Consider the following 15,387-nt stretch of genomic DNA (forward strand, 5'->3'; position numbering starts at 1 on the left):
AGTACCAGCTATAGCGGATGAGTGTACTAGTGGATGCGAGTCAGGAATCCGGTCGGAAGGTGTTTACTGGCCGTGAGCTACCCTTGGGTGCACAAATATCGTTCCGATGATAACTTTTGATCCGCCCGTCAGATCGTGGCGATTCTTATATTGATTCGGGGGTACTCGAGACGATTCATCGCGCGATGACAGCCCTGGCAGTCATCTGGCTTTTGCTCGGATCGTCCATCCGATGTCATCTAGCAGGATTTTTTCGCACTTTCATTTAAACGGACTTCGTAAGACAATGCGAATGAAAACTCTTAATTACTTTGAGAATGGAGAAGAATGCTGCGTGCGATCAAACCAGCACAAATGCACTGGATCCCATCAGAACTCCGAAGTTAAGCGTGCTTGGGCGAGAGTTGTACTACGATGGGTGACCTCCTTGGAAGTCCTCGTGTAGCACCCCTGTCACTTTTTTCGGCTATCTACCACTTTTTTTGAACAATCTTTCGGTTCTGGAACGTAGATGAGGATTGAAATGCACGTTTAGTGCGACGCCTCCTAGGTTTCGGTTCGGATGTATTTTTTTTCTTCCGGATGGTGAATTCAAATACATCATGTCTTTATTATGGCGGGGTGATAGTCTCGTTTGATTCGATAAACGGAATTCGTTCTGACATTTCATTTGCGGTCAAAATTAAATGGGGGTTTGTTTAGATTCAGTGACGTACCGGCTATAGCGGATGAGTGTAGTAGTGGATGCGAGTCAGGAATCCGGTCGGAAGGTGTTTACTGGCCGTGAGCTACCCTTGGGTGCACAAATATCGTTCCGATGATAACTTTTGATCCGCCCGTCAGATCGTGGCGATTCTTATATTGATTCGGGGGTACTCGAGACGATTCATCGCGCGATGACAGCCCTGGCAGTCATCTGGCTTTTGCTCGGATCGTCCATCCGATGTCATCTAGCAGGATTTTTTCGCACTTTCATTTAAACGGACTTCGTAAGACAATGCGAATGAAAACTCTTAATTACTTTGAGAATGGAGAAGAATGCTGGGTGCGATCAAACCAGCACAAATGCACTGGATCCCATCAGAACTCCGAAGTTAAGCGTGCTTGGGCGAGAGTTGTACTACGATGGGTGACCTCCTTGGAAGTCCTCGTGTAGCACCCCTGTCACTTTTTTCGGCTATCTACCACTTTTTTTGAACAATCTTTCGGTTCTGGAACGTAGATGAGGATTGAAATGCACGTTTAGTGCGACGCCTCCTAGGTTTCGGTTCGGATGTATTTTTTTTCTTCCGGATGGTGAATTCAAATACATCCTGTCTTTATTACGGCGGGGTGATAGTCTCGTTTGATTCGATAAACGGAATTCGTTCTGACATTTCATTTGCGATCAAAATAAAATGGGGGTTTGTTTAGATTGAGTGACGTACCGGCTATAGCGGATGAGTGTAGTAGTGGATGCGAGTCAGGAATCCGGTCGGAAGGTGTTTACTGGCCGTGAGCTACCCTTGGGTGCACAAATATCGTTCCGATGATAACTTTTGATCCGCCCGTCAGATCGTGGCGATTCTTATACTGATTCGGGGGTACTCGAGAAGAGTCATCGCGCGATGACAGCCTTCGCGGTCATTCGGCTTATGCTCCGATCGTCCATCCGATGTCATCTAGCAGGATTTTTTCGCACTTTCATTTAAACGGACTTCGTACGACAATGCGAATGGAAACTCTTTATTACTTTGAGAATGGAGGGTAATGCTGGGTACGATCAACCAGCACAAATGCACTGTATCCCAGAACTCCGAAGTTAAGCGTGCTTGGGCGAGAGTAGTACTAGGATGGGTGACCTCCTGGGAAGTCCTTGTGTTGCACCCCTGTCACTTTTTTCGGCTATCTACTACTTTTTTCGAACAATCTTTCAATTCTGAAACGTCGATGAGGATTGAAACGCACGTTTAGTGCGGCGCCTCCTAGGTTTCGGTTCGGACGTATTTATTTTCTTCCGGACGGTGAATTCAAATACGTCTGGTCTATATTATGGCGGTGTGATAGTGTCGTTTTATTCGATAAACAGAATTCGTTCTGACATTTCATTTGCTGTCAAAATATAGCGGGGGTTTGTTTAGATTCAGTGAAGTACCAGCTATAGCGGATGAGTGTACTAGTTGATGCGAGTCAGGAATCCGGTCGGAAGGTGTTTACTGGTCGTGAGCTACCCTTGGGTGCACAAATATCGTTCCGATGATAACTTTTGATCCGCCCGTCAGATCGTGGCGATTCTTATACTGATTCGGGGGTACTCGAGAAGAGTCATCGCGCGATGACAGCCTTCGCGGTCATTCGGCTTATGCTCCGATCGTCCATCCGATGTCATCTAGCAGGATTTTTTCGCACTTTCATTTAAACGGACTTCGTACGACAATGCGAATGGAAACTCTTTATTACTTTGAGAATGGAGGGTAATGCTGGGTACGATCAACCAGCACAAATGCACTGTATCCCATCAGAACTCCGAAGTTAAGCGTGCTTGGGCGAGAGTAGTACTAGGATGGGTGACCTCCTGGGAAGTCCTCGTGTTGCACCCCTGTCACTTTTTTCGGCTATCTACTACTTTTTTCGAACAATCTTTCAATTCTGAAACGTCGATGAGGATTGAAACGCACGTTTAGTGCGGCGCCTCCTAGGTTTCGGTTCGGACGTATTTATTTTCTTCCGGACGGTGAATTCAAATACGTCTGGTCTATATTATGGCGGTGTGATAGTGTCGTTTTATTCGATAAACAGAATTCGTTCTGACATTTCATTTGCTGTCAAAATATAGCGGGGGTTTGTTTAGATTCAGTGAAGTACCAGCTATAGCGGATGAGTGTACTAGTGGATGCGAGTCAGGAATCCGGTCGGAAGGTGTTTACTGGCCGTGAGCTACCCTTGGGTGCACAAATATCGTTCCGATGATAACTTTTGATCCGCCCGTCAGATCGTGGCGATTCTTATATTGATTCGGGGGTACTCGAGACGATTCATCGCGCGATGACAGCCCTGGCAGTCATCTGGCTTTTGCTCGGATCGTCCATCCGATGTCATCTAGCAGGATTTTTTCGCACTTTCATTTAAACGGACTTCGTAAGACAATGCGAATGAAAACTCTTAATTACTTTGAGAATGGAGAAGAATGCTGCGTGCGATCAAACCAGCACAAATGCACTGGATCCCATCAGAACTCCGAAGTTAAGCGTGCTTGGGCGAGAGTTGTACTACGATGGGTGACCTCCTTGGAAGTCCTCGTGTAGCACCCCTGTCACTTTTTTCGGCTATCTACCACTTTTTTTGAACAATCTTTCGGTTCTGGAACGTAGATGAGGATTGAAATGCACGTTTAGTGCGACGCCTCCTAGGTTTCGGTTCGGATGTATTTTTTTTCTTCCGGATGGTGAATTCAAATACATCATGTCTTTATTATGGCGGGGTGATAGTCTCGTTTGATTCGATAAACGGAATTCGTTCTGACATTTCATTTGCGGTCAAAATAAAATGGGGGTTTGTTTAGATTCAGTGACGTAACGGCTATAGCGGATGAGTGTAGTAGTGGATGCGAGTCAGGAATCCGGTCGGAAGGTGTTTACTGGCCGTGAGCTACCCTTGGGTGCACAAATATCGTTCCGACGATAACTTTTGATCCGCCCGTCAGATCGTGGCGATTCTTATATTGATTCGGGGGTACTCGAGACGATTCATCGCGCGATGACAGCCCTGGCAGTCATCTGGCTTTTGCTCGGATCGTCCATCCGATGTCATCTAGCAGGATTTTTTCGCACTTTCATTTAAACGGACTTCGTAAGACAATGCGAATGAAAACTCTTAATTACTTTGAGAATGGAGAAGAATGCTGGGTGCGATCAAACCAGCACAAATGCACTGGATCCCATTAGAACTCCGAAGTTAAGCGTGCTTGGGCGAGAGTTGTACTACGATGGGTGACCTCCTTGGAAGTCCTCGTGTAGCACCCCTGTCACTTTTTTCGGCTATCTACCACTTTTTTTGAACAATCTTTCGGTTCTGGAACGTAGATGAGGATTGAAATGCACGTTTAGTGCGACGCCTCCTAGGTTTCGGTTCGGATGTATTTTTTTTCTTCCGGATGGTGAATTCAAATACATCCTGTCTTTATTATGGCGGGGTGATAGTCTCGTTTGATTCGATAAACGGAATTCGTTCTGACATTTCATTTGCGATCAAAATAAAATGGGGGTTTGTTTAGATTGAGTGACGTACCGGCTATAGCGGATGAGTGTAGTAGTGGATGCGAGTCAGGAATCCGGTCGGAAGGTGTTTACTGGCCGTGAGCTACCCTTGGGTGCACAAATATCGTTCCGACGATAACTTTTGATCCGCCCGTCAGATCGTGGCGATTCTTATATTGATTCGAGGGTACTCGAGACGATTCATCGCGCGATGACAGCCCTGGCAGTCATCCGGTTTATGCTCGGATCGTCCATCCGATGTCATCTAGCAGGATTTTTTCGCACTTTCATTTAAACGGACTTCGTACGAAAATGCGAATGGAAACTCTTTATTACTTTGAGAATGGAGAGGCATGGTGGGTGCGATCATACCAGCATAAATGTACTGGATCCCATCAGAACTCCGAAGTTAAGCGTGCTTGGGCAAGAGTAGTATTGGATGGGTGACCTCCTGGGAAGTCCTCGTGTTGCACCCCTGTCCCTTTTTTTGGCTATCTACTACTTTTTTCAAACAATCTTTCAGTTCTGGAACGTCGATGAGGATTGAAACGCACGTTTAGTGCGGCGCCTCCAAGGTTTCGGTTCGGATGTATTTATTTTCTTCCGGATGGTGAGTTCAAATACATCCGGTCTTTATTATGGCGGGGTGACAGTCTCGTTTGATTCGATAAACGGAATTCGTTCTGACATTTCATTTGCGGTCAAAATATAGCGGGGGTTTGTTTAGATTCAGTGACATACCGGCTATAGCTGATGAGTGTAGTAGTGGATGCGAGCCAGGAATCCGGTCGGAAGGTGTTTACTGGCCGTGAGCTACCCTTGGGTGCACAAATATCGTTCCGATGGTAACTTTTGATCCGCCTGTTTGATCGTGGCGATTCTTATATTGATTCGAGGGTGCTCGAGAAGATTCATCGCGCGATGACAGCTTTGGCGGTCATCTGGCTTCCCGACATGCTCGGATCGTCCATCCGATGTCATCTAGCAGGATTATTTCGCAATTTCATTTAAACGGACTTCGTACGACAACGCGAATGGAAACTCTTTATTACTTTGACAATGGAGAGACATGCTGGGTGCGATCATACCAGCACAAATGCACTGGATCCCATCTGAACTCTGAAGTTAAGCGTGCTTGGGCGAGAGTAGTACTAGGATGGGTGACCTCCTGGGAAGTCTTCGTGTTGCACACCTGTCACTTTTTTCGGCTATCTACCACTTTTTTCGTACAATCTTTCGGTTCTGGAACGTCGATGAAGATTGAAATGCACGTTTAGTGCGACGCCTCCTAAGTTTCGGTTCGGATGTATTTATTTTTTTCCAGATGGTGAATTCAAATACGTCCGGTCTTTATTATGGCGGGGTGATAGTGTCGTTTGATTCGATAAACGGAATTCATTCTGACATGTGATTTGCGGTCAAAATATACCAGGGGTTTGTTTAGATTCAGTGACGTACCAGCTATAGCGGATGAGTGTAGTAGTGGATGCGAGTCAGGAATCCGGTCGGAAGATGTTTACTGGCCGTGAGCTACCCTTGGGTGCACAAATATCGTTTCGACGATAACTTTTGATCCGCCCGTTAGATTGTGGCGATTCTTATATTGATTCGTGGGTACTCGAGAACATTCATCGTGCGATTACCGCCTTGGCCGTCATCCGGCTTATGCTCGGATCGTCCATCCGATGTCAGCTAGAAGGATTTTTTCGCACTTTCATTTAAACGGACTTCGTACCACAATGCGAATGGAAACTCTTTATTACTTTGAGAATGGAGAGGCATGCTGGGTGCGATCATACCAGCACAAATGTACTGGATCCCATCAGAACTCCGAAGTTAAGCATGCTTGGGCGAGAGTAGTCCTAGGATGGGTGACCTCCTGGGAAGTCCTCGTGTTGCACCCCTGTCAATTGCTTTGGCTATCTATTACTTTTTTCGAACAATCTTTCAGTCATGGAACGTCGATGAGGATTGAAACGCACGTTTAGTGCGGCGCCTCCTAGGTTTCGGTTCGGATGTATTTATTTTCTTCCTGATGGTGAATTCAAATACGTTCGGTCTTTATTCTGGCGGTGTGATAGTGTCGTTTTATTCGATAAACGGAATTCGTTCTGACATTTCATTTGCTGTCAAAATATAGCGGGGGTTTGTTTAGATTCAGTGACGTACCGGCTATAGCGGATGAGTCTACTAGTGGATGCGAGTCAGGAATCCGGTAGGAAAGTGTTTAGTGGCCGTGAGCTACCCTTGGGTGCACAAATATCGTTCCGACGATAACTTTTGATCCGCCCGTCAGATCGTGGCGATTCTTATATTTATTCGGGGGTACTCGAGAAGATTCATCGCACGATGACAGCCCTTGCAGTCATCCGGCTTATGCTCGGATCGTCCATCCGATGTCATCTAGCAGGATTTTTTCTCACTTTCATTTAAACGGACTTCGTACGACATTGCGAACGGAAACTCTATATTAATTTGAGAATGGAGAGCCATGCTGGGTGCGATCAAACCAGCACAAATGCACTGTAACCCATCAGAACTCCGAAGTTAAGCGTGCTTGGGCGAGAGTAGTATTAGGATGGGTGACCTCCTGGGAAGTCCTCGTGTTGCACCTCTTTCACCTTTTTCGGCTCTCTACCACTTCTTTCGAACAATCTTTCGGTTCTAGAACGTCGATGAGGATTGAAATGCACGTTTAGTGCGACGCCTCCTAGGTTTCGGTTCGGATGTATTTTTTTTCTTCCGGATGGTGAATTCAAATACATCCTGTCTTTATTATGGCGGGGTGATAGTCTCGTTTGATTCGATAAACGGAATTCGTTCTGACATTTCATTTGCGGTCAAAATAAAATGGGGGTTTGTTTAGATTCAGTGACGTACCGGCTATAGCGGATGAGTGTAGTAGTGGATGCGAGTCAGGAATCCGGTCGGAAGGTGTTTACTGGCCGTGAGCTACCCTTGGGTGCACAAATATCGTTCCGACGATAACTTTTGATCCGCCCGTCAGATCGTGGCGATTCTTATACTGATTCGGGGGTACTCGAGAACATTCATCGCGCGATGACCGCCTTCGCCGTCATCCGGCTTATGCTCGGATCGTCCATCCGATGTCATCTAGCAGGATTTTTTCGCACTTTCATTTAAATGGACTTCGTACGACAATGCGAATGGAAACTCTTTATTACTTTGAGAATGGAGAGGCATGCTGGGTGCGATCATACCAGCACAAATGTACTGGATCCCATCAGAACTCCGAAGTTAAGCGTGCTTGGGCGAGAGTAGTATTGGATGGGTGACCTCCTGGGAAGTCCTCGTGTTGCACCCCTGTCACTTTTTTTGGCTATCTACTACTTTTTTCGAACAATCTTTCAGTTCTGGAACGTCGATGAGCATTGAAACGCACGTTTAGTGCGGCGCCTCCTAGGTTTCGGTTCGGATATATTTATTTTCTTCCGGATGGTGAATTCAAATACGTCCGGTCTTTATTATGGCGGTGTGATAGTGTCGTTTTATTCGATAAACGGAATTCGTTCTGACATTTCATTTGCTGTCAAAATATAGCGGGGGTTTGTTTAGATTCATTGACGTACCGGCTATAGCGGATGAGTGTACTAGTGGATGCTAGTCAGGAATCCGGTCGGAAGGTGTTTACTGGCCGTGAGCTACCCTTGGGTGCACAAATATCGTTCCGACGATAACTTTTGATCCGCCCGTCAGGTCGTGGCGATTCTTATATTGATTCGGGGGTACTCGAGAAGATTAATCCCGCGATGACAGCCCTGGCGATCATCCGGCTTACGCTCGGATCGTCCATCCGATGTCATATAACAGGATTTTTTCGCACTTTCATTTAAACGGACTTCGTACGACAATGCGAATGGAAACTCTTTATTACTTTGAGAATGGAGAGGCATGCTGGGTGCGATCAAACAAGCACAAATGCACTGGAACCAATCAGAACTCCGAAGTTAAGCGTGCTTGGGCGAGAGTAGTACTAGGATGGGTGACCTCCTGGGAAGTCCTCATGTAGCACCCCTGTCACTTTTTTCGGCTATCTACCACTTTTTTCAAAAAATCTTTCGGTTATAGAACGTTGATGAGGATTGAAACGCATGTTTAGTGCGACGCCTCCTAAGTTTCGGTTCAGATGTATTTATTTTCTTCCGGATGGTGAATTCAAATACCTCCGGTCTTTATTATGGCGGGGTGATAGTCTCGTTTAATTCGATAAACGGAATTCGTTCTGACATTTCATTTGCGGTCAAAATATAGAGTGGGTTTGTTTAGATTCAGTGACGTACCGGATATAGCGGATGAGTGTAGTAGTGGATGCGAGTCAGGATTCCGGTCGGAAGGTGTTTACTGGCCGTGAGCTACCCTTGGGTGCACAAATATCGTTCCGACGTTAACTTTTGATCCGCCCGTCAGATCGTGGCGATTCTTATATTGATTCGGGGGTACTCGAGAAGATTCATCGCGCGATGACAACCCTGGCTGTCATCCGGCTTCCCGCCATACTCGGATCGTCCATCCGATGTCATCTAGCAGGAGTTTTTCGCAATTTCATTTAAACGGACTTCGTACGACAATGCGAATGGAAACTCTTTATTACTTTGAGAATGGAGAGGCATGCTGGGTGCGATCATACCAGCACAAATACACTGGATCCCATCAGATATCCGTAGTTAAGCGTGCTTGGACGAGAGTAGTACTAGGATGCGTGACCTCCTGGGAAGTCCTCGTGTTGCACCCCTGTCATTTTTTTCGGCTATCTACCACTTTTTTCAAACAATCTTTCGGTTCTGGAACTTCGATGAGGATTGAAACCCACGGTTAGGGCGACGCCTCCTAGGTTTCGGTTCGGATGTGTAGACACCCTCATTTTGCTACACTTTAACCAACAATAACCTAATATATTGATCCGTGGAATTTCATTGGTAAATTATGCATCTTCATATTTTCTGAAAACCGAAATGGTAAAGAGATGTACCTAGTGAGATGATTAGATCCGAAAAATTGAAAAATACCCTCATTGGTGAATTTAGTGTGTTAAATCCATGTGAGAGCCCCTCTATCATGGATTTATATGTTTTAAGTCATTAATATCTCGATCTGACTTTACGGATCATCAATCGGAACAAAATAAGCTAGGGTCACTTCACAGCCTGGGACCTGATTCCATTCCGAGACCCGATTTCCGCAAATCGTTAGATGAAGGGCAGATCTTAACCTGGGTGTCTTTCCTTACTAAGAATTTGTGATCATTTAGTCAAAATAGGATCGATCAAGTTTAATCTCAAATTCAGATTAAACATTATGTCACTTAATTGAGCAAAAACCCAGTGAAAAATCACGGATCAATGTGGGTGAACGAGAGCCGTCGAAATAATTTAACCAAATTATCAACAACAGTGCTTTCAGTACTTTAATTGTTGTCAAAATTCATATTTCAAATGTTAGGATCATTCATCAAAAATTGATTAAGTTGGTTGGATCAATTGAATCGTCAATTTGATCAACGGTTGGAAAAATGATTCGCTGTTAAAAATCGACGGCTCGCATTGGTCAAAAATTCTGAAAATAATATTTATATGGCAACATTGGGCTTAAATGAAAGAGGAAAAATCAACGATTTTAATGGCGAAAGAATTATCGAAATCGGACTTCAAAATCTCCTGAAAACCGCGTTTTTCGATTTTTACATTCAAAATATTTGAAAAATCTTTTACAAGATTCTAGGAGATTTGGAGGCATCATCTCGTCCATTCTTTCGATCGAAATTGATTTCAACCACCCAATCTTATTTCATATCATTGCAAAGATTTCAGGATATTTGGAGACCCGATCTCGCCCGTTCTTTCGATTACATGGAGATTGCAGTTAATCGCAACCATCCAAATCGTTGTCATTCTCTACAAAGGCAACCAAATTGGACATTTCTTTTACCTTCAAAATTTGCTTCCAAAATCTACAAAGATTACAAGGACAAATGGCATCATCTTGGACCTTGAATTGTTCCTAAATCTTTAGTACTTGATCCTGGCCGCATAAGTGCCTGCCATTTTTAACATAGCCATGGCTTAAATGGAAGATGCCAAAGAAGAGGGAGAATATTATTGAAAAGTCCGATCTTTGCCATTTTTTCCCCCTCCTTTTTCCATCACTCAATCTCCACCCTACACCTATAGGCCCTAAAGATGGCAACCTGGCTCATCCCTCACATATAAATACCCATGCTCTCTTCTTTCAAAAAAGGAGAAAAAAAGAGGAAGAAGACTCAAAGAAAAGTACTAGAGAAATCCTCCATATCCCCGCCTTCGAATCTTGTCCTATTCAAAGGATACCCAAAATCTCCATCACAGGTAGGTGCACTATTCTCAGATTTTTCCAGGATTATTTGATATTTTTTTTATGTATTTTTGCACGATTTTTAGCATTTAATTGAATTTAATTCAATATTATATGTGTGTGCTCAAAATCACGATCTACATGAGTGTTTCAATTCTGATTCGTCCCGAAATTTAATACACTGATCTATTTAAATAGACTAAAATAACCATCTGATTGGATCGGACATTGAATCAAAGGATTTCGAAAATTTGAGTGATGAGTGGAATTTTATTTAAAATAATGGCTGAGAAATTACAAAATTCGAAAAAATAGCCATCTCAGGATGATCTATTTTTTGGAATTTAAAATTTTTCTTGTGTTCATCATATCAGAACAAGATTAGCAGCTCAGATGATGGAGCGCCCTTCTAAGGAAGAGCAGGTCCAGATAATCATGAAAAATATTTCCCCCCAGCTCCAGTATCACATGTCGTTGCAGTATTATCCGGACTTCAAACACTTTATCGTGGCAGGCAACCAAATAGAGGAGGCTATGGCTCAAGGTGTATTCAACCGAAGTAACCCGAATGCCAGAGAATTCAGGAAGGCTCCATCAGCTGAAATTAATAACCTTTCTCGCTTCAAGCCTCAGCCTTCAAAACCTCAGAACCCCATGGTGATGGATTATACCCAACCTGCTGTCGCACCTCGGCTACAGGCCCAAACAGAATTTACCCCTCTCCCTCTTCCACCATCTGAGATACTCAAGGAGTGTCTAGCCTCAGGTCGCATAATCCTGCCCGACATTAAGGCTCTTCCTAATCCTTTACCAGCAAATTGGCGAACAGATCAACACTGCGAATACCATAGAAATTCCGGCCATCTCACTAATAATTGCATTGCCCTAAAATTCAGAATCCAGAGGTTGCTTGACAATAAAGGCCTTGTGTTTGAGCCAAGACCCGATGCTACCAATAACCCATTACTTGGTCATGCAAACCCTGCTGCTGCTGTCGGTGCTATAACCATAGGGGACCCAAAATTTGATCCTCTCACTCTTATCTGTGCCTTAGAACCTACCTTTGAAACGTCTGCGTCGGAACCTTTTGAAGAAGAAGAAGATACAGACAGTGAAGATGTTCTAGTAGCTGCTATCCTGATATGAACCAGCCTTCGCCGAGCCTCCGAAGCTAGACAGTTGCGGCAGTTAAAGTTTTAGTCATTTACTATTTTATGTTGAAGTCAGTCATCATGGTCAGTACAATTGTTGAGTCCGGTTTTACAGTTCAAAGTTAATGCCTACTCCAGGCAAGTTATCTTTTGCTTTTCTCTTTATTCAAAGTTGTGAATCCTGAGCATGTTCAGGATAGATCGTCAGATGTAATAGCTTTTTCTTTAAATAAAAATTTCAGTTCCAATAGTTCACTTGTGTCTGTTTCTTAAGTATGCTTCTGATCTTAAAGTAAGACTCGCTCCTCAAATGAGGACAAAATTGGCGAAACTCCACTTGAGTCACAACAATTACTTGAACAAGAGGAGGAGCGCCAATCCCAGCCTTTCAAAGATGAAATTGAAGTGGTAAGCACTGGCACTGAAACTTTGATTCAGTGAATCCCGATTAAAAGTACATTACCATCTGAAGAGTGTGAAGAATTGATAAACTTATTTCAAGAATAAGAAGATTGTCTAGAAAAGCTACAACCGATACTAGGGGCAAGACAGAGATCGAAAGCTCAAGAGAATGAAGAAAGTGAGAGACATATGCTATGCAAGGGGCATAGAGTGGAAACAACTTTCATATTTCCAATTAATGACCTTGGTTCTCAAATTCATAATATAAAGCCAACAAATTTAAGATAAGAAGTTCAAGAGCAAGCATGGAAAAGTGATCATCAGATATCAAGAGTTACAAATCTATAGATGGAGGATGTCAAAGAACAAGTTTCGCTCTATGAAAGTCGAAAGCACGTATTAGAATCTTGAAAGAAGAAGATCCATTATCTCTTACCGGGAAATGCCGTCAAACTCCGTGAAAAAAAAAAAACAAAAGAAAAAAAAATATAAAATAATCAGTACCAGAGGGACTCTAGTAACCTAGATCGATTCTCGATCTGAACATCGGAAGGCCTCATTTGGCCGAATAAATCCCAAAATCAGAACCCAATGTCAAAAGAATACCGGTTTGCAAACCCTTCGAGCCTGAATAAAATTTTCTTGAAAACCCATCAAACTAGGGGCATCCGCCCCGAACTACGCGAGACCTGATCCTTACACTGGGGTACGTAGGCAGCTCGGTTAAACCTAGTTCGGTCGATTCAAAAAAAAAGAGAGGAAATTCAATTATTTCAGAAAAAAAAGAGGGACAAATTCCAAAAGAAGAGAAGTCAATTATTCCAGAAAGAAAAGAAAAAAAAGAAAAATCAATTAACCTTCAAACAAGTTATCTTCAAACTAGGGGCATTCGCCCTGAACTACACACGACCTGATTCCTACCTTGGGATATGTAGGCAACCTGTTCACAGGTTCGGTCGAAATCTTTGTTAAACCTTAAGCCATTCTTTGAAAAGCCCTATCGTACCTATAAAGTCCTTCTGGTGTTCAGAACTAATGATCTAGGTCCCGAGACACAATAAAAAAAATGATGAAAAAAAAAAGAACGGAGTTTGAAGATCTGCTAGACTGAAAACCTGAAAGGGCGGTCTAGGCAAAATTTAAGATCATTCCCCTGCTAAGTTGAAAACCCGAAAGGGCGGCTTAGGCAAAAGCTAAGGGGATAGCCTGCTGGATTGAAAACCTAGAAAGGCGGTTCAGGCAAAAGTTAAGGCTAGCACGGTCCGCCAAGTTAAAAACCCCGAAGAGGTGACTTGGTCACGGTAAGATAACCATTATAAGAAGGCTACAGCCGGTATCAAGACTGAAGATCAACTGAAGTTCAAGCAAATTCAAGTGACATCCTCAAAACTGGGGGCATTGAAGCTGAGCAATCTTAGGGGTTGTTATTAAATCCTTGAGGCATTACTGTTTTAAGGAAAAGTCCAGTGATTACCAATTGAAAAAACATTCTTCGAAAGGATAGACTTACCAAATAAAACGTTAACTAAGTCAGAAGCATTACTGTGTCTGTCAGTGTAGTTAGTCAATCTTTGTCATTCTATGTTCACTCCTTCAGAGCTGCTCAATCCTTTGAGTAGTGCCTTTTATCTAAGTTTTCTCTTTAGAAAGAGTTAATCGTCGTTCTTATGCCCAAATGATGCAACTGTCTTGGTGAAGGAGGCCCGGCCTCGGCAACTCCCTGCGATCGTATGAAAGAGCTCGGTAATCTAGTCAAGCAGCTTCATTTCAAAGAAGATCAACTCAGAAAAATTCATAAGTAGAAACATCAGAAAGCCCAGCTTCCGTAAAAAGATCATACCCCAGGAAGGCACCTTAAGCTTGGAAGAGCCTCAGATGCAATGGTGGTTGAGCCAATTTCTCAAAGAGATGAACCATTAAAATTCAGAATCTCCTTCCAGTTAGTTAAATACTATCCTGGTCACGAAATGTTTATCTAAACACCTGTCAAGAGGCAAATCTCACTTTTCCATGATTATATCCAAGAGAGCCGTTGTTCTAGATTACCAATTTTAAGTATCATGTTCAAGGTTTCAGTTATCAAAATCCCCAGAAGACAAGACCAGCAGTCTCTTTGAGAAAAATCTTGTTGAAGTTTCATAAAAGTGTTCCTAATCCATTCTTGTTAGTAATGGTTCTTCGTTCCTAAGGTTTGCCGTTTCATCATTTCTCAAAGTCCTAGTTTCCAATATCTTTATCGGGCACGATCTATAATGTCCCCGATTTTATTGAATTCCAAAAAATCTAAAATTCATCAAATCCAATCTTACGTCAAATTCAAATTCATGAAAAATCTCTAAATTCTTCGTTGTTGAATTCATCAATCGAAGCTATCTCGTTTCTTTGAACCCGTCTATGAACGGTGTCTCATCTTCCGGGTTCATTTGGGAATGGCCTGTTATCTTCTTCTAACCCGTTTGGGAGCGGTGCATCATTTTTTTAAATCCATTTGGGAATAGTTTCTTATATTCTTCGAGCCCGTTTGTGAACGGTGTCTCATTTTCTGAGTCCATTTGTGAATGGTCTCGTGGTCTCTTTGAACCCGTTTGTGAACGGTGTCTCATTTTCTGAGTCCATTCGTGAATGGTCTCATGTCCTCCTTGAGCCCGTTTGTGAACGGTGCCTCATTTCTCAAAAATAAAAAATTCATCAAATCCAATCCCCGATTAAAAAAAATCCAATCCAACGTCAAATTCAAGTTCATGAAAAATCTCTAAATTCTTCGTTGTTGAATTCATCAATCAAAGCTATCTTGTTTCTTTGAGCCCGTTTGTGAACGGTGCCGCTTTTCTTGAATCCATTTGTGAATGGTCTCGTCTTCTCCTTGAGCCCGTTTGTGAACGGTGCCTCATTTCTCGAGTCTATTTGTGAATGGTCTTGCCTTCTCCTTGAGCCCGTTTGTGAACGGTGCCTCATTTCTCGAATCCATTTGTGAATGGTCTCGTTTTCTCCTTGAGCCCGTATGTGAACGGTGCCTCATTTCTCGAGTCCATTTGTGAATGGTCTTGTCTTCTCCTTGAGCCCGTTTGTGAACGGTGCCTCATTTCTCGAATCCATTTGTGAATGGTCTCGTCTTCTCCTTGAGCCCGTTTGTGAACGGTGCCTCATTTCTCGAGTCCATTTGTGAATGGTCTCGTCTTCTCCTTGAGCCCGTTTGTGAACGGTGCCTCATTTCTCGAGTCCATTTGTGAATGGTCTTGTCTTCTCCTTGA

The 15,387-nt window shown here is 43.3% G+C and overlaps 12 non-coding genes and 1 pseudogene across 12 annotated transcripts; all 13 read left to right on the forward strand.

Annotated features, from left to right (window-relative positions):
- The first annotated feature begins 332 nt into the window (after positions 1 to 332).
- On the forward strand, positions 333 to 451 carry LOC143875195 (5S ribosomal RNA). Its single transcript, XR_013249853.1, has one exon. It is a non-coding gene; the product is annotated as a 5S ribosomal RNA (ribosomal RNA).
- Positions 452 to 1,043: 592 nt separating this feature from the next.
- LOC143875075 (5S ribosomal RNA) lies at positions 1,044 to 1,162 on the forward strand. Its single transcript, XR_013249739.1, has one exon. It is a non-coding gene; the product is annotated as a 5S ribosomal RNA (ribosomal RNA).
- Positions 1,163 to 1,754: 592 nt separating this feature from the next.
- On the forward strand, positions 1,755 to 1,869 carry LOC143870101 (5S ribosomal RNA; annotated as a pseudogene).
- Positions 1,870 to 2,461: 592 nt separating this feature from the next.
- On the forward strand, positions 2,462 to 2,579 carry LOC143875278 (5S ribosomal RNA). Its single transcript, XR_013249935.1, has one exon. It is a non-coding gene; the product is annotated as a 5S ribosomal RNA (ribosomal RNA).
- A 592-nt stretch (positions 2,580 to 3,171) lies between these two features.
- Positions 3,172 to 3,290, forward strand: LOC143875196 (5S ribosomal RNA). The gene has a single exon (XR_013249854.1). It is a non-coding gene; the product is annotated as a 5S ribosomal RNA (ribosomal RNA).
- A 592-nt stretch (positions 3,291 to 3,882) lies between these two features.
- On the forward strand, positions 3,883 to 4,001 carry LOC143875126 (5S ribosomal RNA). Its single transcript, XR_013249788.1, has one exon. It is a non-coding gene; the product is annotated as a 5S ribosomal RNA (ribosomal RNA).
- A 592-nt stretch (positions 4,002 to 4,593) lies between these two features.
- Positions 4,594 to 4,711, forward strand: LOC143875184 (5S ribosomal RNA). Its single transcript, XR_013249842.1, has one exon. It is a non-coding gene; the product is annotated as a 5S ribosomal RNA (ribosomal RNA).
- A 598-nt stretch (positions 4,712 to 5,309) lies between these two features.
- Positions 5,310 to 5,428, forward strand: LOC143874702 (5S ribosomal RNA). The gene has a single exon (XR_013249373.1). It is a non-coding gene; the product is annotated as a 5S ribosomal RNA (ribosomal RNA).
- A 592-nt stretch (positions 5,429 to 6,020) lies between these two features.
- Positions 6,021 to 6,139, forward strand: LOC143874927 (5S ribosomal RNA). Its single transcript, XR_013249597.1, has one exon. It is a non-coding gene; the product is annotated as a 5S ribosomal RNA (ribosomal RNA).
- A 592-nt stretch (positions 6,140 to 6,731) lies between these two features.
- Positions 6,732 to 6,850, forward strand: LOC143875211 (5S ribosomal RNA). Its single transcript, XR_013249868.1, has one exon. It is a non-coding gene; the product is annotated as a 5S ribosomal RNA (ribosomal RNA).
- A 592-nt stretch (positions 6,851 to 7,442) lies between these two features.
- LOC143874959 (5S ribosomal RNA) lies at positions 7,443 to 7,560 on the forward strand. The gene has a single exon (XR_013249628.1). It is a non-coding gene; the product is annotated as a 5S ribosomal RNA (ribosomal RNA).
- A 592-nt stretch (positions 7,561 to 8,152) lies between these two features.
- LOC143875400 (5S ribosomal RNA) lies at positions 8,153 to 8,271 on the forward strand. The gene has a single exon (XR_013250045.1). It is a non-coding gene; the product is annotated as a 5S ribosomal RNA (ribosomal RNA).
- A 598-nt stretch (positions 8,272 to 8,869) lies between these two features.
- Positions 8,870 to 8,988, forward strand: LOC143875186 (5S ribosomal RNA). Its single transcript, XR_013249844.1, has one exon. It is a non-coding gene; the product is annotated as a 5S ribosomal RNA (ribosomal RNA).
- Positions 8,989 to 15,387: the final 6,399 nt, after the last annotated feature.

The sequence above is a fragment of the Tasmannia lanceolata genome, unplaced genomic scaffold (assembly GCF_043159265.1).
Source record: "Tasmannia lanceolata isolate RefF3 unplaced genomic scaffold, GAP_Taslan_0.1 ptg000003l, whole genome shotgun sequence".
Lineage (NCBI taxonomy): Eukaryota > Viridiplantae > Streptophyta > Magnoliopsida > Canellales > Winteraceae > Tasmannia > Tasmannia lanceolata.